Source organism: Triticum aestivum, chromosome 1D (genome assembly GCF_018294505.1).
Source record: "Triticum aestivum cultivar Chinese Spring chromosome 1D, IWGSC CS RefSeq v2.1, whole genome shotgun sequence".
Lineage (NCBI taxonomy): Eukaryota > Viridiplantae > Streptophyta > Magnoliopsida > Poales > Poaceae > Triticum > Triticum aestivum.
This window is the reverse complement of record NC_057796.1, coordinates 467,784,889-467,787,000: the sequence shown is the minus strand read 5'-3', so window position 1 is coordinate 467,787,000 and position 2,112 is coordinate 467,784,889.

The following is a 2,112-nucleotide window of genomic DNA, read 5'->3' as shown; positions in this document are numbered from 1 at the left end:
GTAAAGTAATAAAAGTGTGATGATGATCATTATTAGAGCATGGTGGTGGATTTGTTTTATAGAAAATATTGTTCTCTCATGCTTCACTTATATTATTTTGAGAGTCCTACAAAACAGCATGCTAATTTGCTTTAATTATGATAGGCATCCAAGATTAGTAAAAAACAATTATGAGTGTGTTGAATACTATGAGAAGTTTGATGCTTGATAATTGTTTTGAGATATGAAGATGGTGATATTAGAGTCATGCTAGTTGAGTAGTTGTGAATTTGAGAAATACTTGTGTTAAAGTTTGTGATTCCCGTAGCATGCACGTATGGTGAACCGTTATGTGATGAAGTCGGAGCATGATTTATTTATTGATTGTCTTCCTTATGAGTGGCGGTCGGGGACGAGCGATGGTCTTTTCCTACCAATCTATCCCCTAGGAGCATGCGCGTAATACTTTGCTTTGATAACTTGTAGATTTTTGCAACAAGTATAACAGTTCTTTATGACTAATGTTGAGTCCATGGATTATACACACTTTCTTCCTTCCACCATTTCTAGCCTCTCTAATACCGCGCACTTTTCGCCGGTATCATACACCCACCATATACCTTCCTCAAAACAGCCACCATACCTACCTATCATGGCATTTTCATAGCCATTCCGAGATATATTGCCATGCAACTTACCACCGTTCCGTTTACTATGACACGCTCCATCATTGTCTTATTGCTTTGCATGATCATGTAGTTGACATCGTATTTGTGGCAAAGCCACCGTTCATAATTCTTTCATACATGTCACTCTTGATTCATTGCATATCCCGGTACACCGCCGGAGGCATTCACATAGAGTCATATTTTGTTCTAAGTTTTGAGTTGTAATTCTTGAGTTGTAAAGTAAATAAAAGTGTGATGATCATCATTATTAGAGCATTGTCCCAAGTGAGGAAAGGATTATGGAGACTATGATTCCCCCACAAGTCGGGATGAGATTTCGGACTAAAAAAAGAGGCCAAAAAAAAGAAGGCCCAAACAAAAAAATGAAAGAAAAAGAGAGAAGGGACAATGGTACTATCCTTTTTCCACACTTGTGCTTCAAAGTAGCACCATGATCTTCATGATAGAGAGTCTCTTATGTTGTCACTTTCATATACTAGTGGGAATTTTTCATTATAGAACTTGGCTTGTATATTCCAATGATGGGCTTCCTCAAATTCCCCTAGGTCTTCGTGAGCAAGCGATTTGGATGCACACCCACTTAGTTTCTTTCGTTGAGCTTTCATACACCTATAGCTCTAGTGCATTCGTTGCATGGCAATCCCTACTCACTCACATTGATATCTATTAATGGGCATCTCCATAGCCCGTTGATACGCCTAGTTGATGTGAGACTATCTTCTCCTTTTTGTCTTCTCCACAACCACCATTCTATTCCACCCATAGTGCTATGTCCATGGCTCACGCTCATGTATTGCGTGAAGATTGAAAAAGTTTGAGAACATCAAAAGTATGAAACAATTGCTTGGCTTGTCATCCGGGTTGTGCACGATTTAAATACTTTGTGTGGTGAAGATAGAGCATAGCCAGACTATATGATTTTGTAGGGATAACTTTCTTTGGCCATGTTATTTTGAGAAGACATAATTGCTTTGTTAGTATGCTTGAAGTATTATTTTTTTATGTCAATACTAAACTTTTATCTTGAATCTTTCGGATCTGAATATTCATGCCACAATGAAGAAAATTACATTGAAGAATATGCTAGGTAGCATTCCACATCAAAAAGTTTGTTTTTATCATTTACCTACTCAAGGACGAGCAGGAATTAAGCTTGGGGATGCTTGATACGTCTCCAACATATCTATAATTTTTGATTGCTCCATGCTATTATATATTATGTTTTGGATGTTTAATGGGCTTTATTGTACACTTTTATATTACTTTTGGGACTAACCTATTAACCGGAGGCCCAGCCCAAATTGCTGTTTTTTTGCCTATTTCAGTGTTTCGAAGGAAAGGAATATCAAACGGAGTCTAAACGGAATGAAACCTTCGAGAGAGTTATTTTTGGAACAAATGTGATCCAGAGGACTTGGAGTGGACGTCAAGAAATCAACGAGGA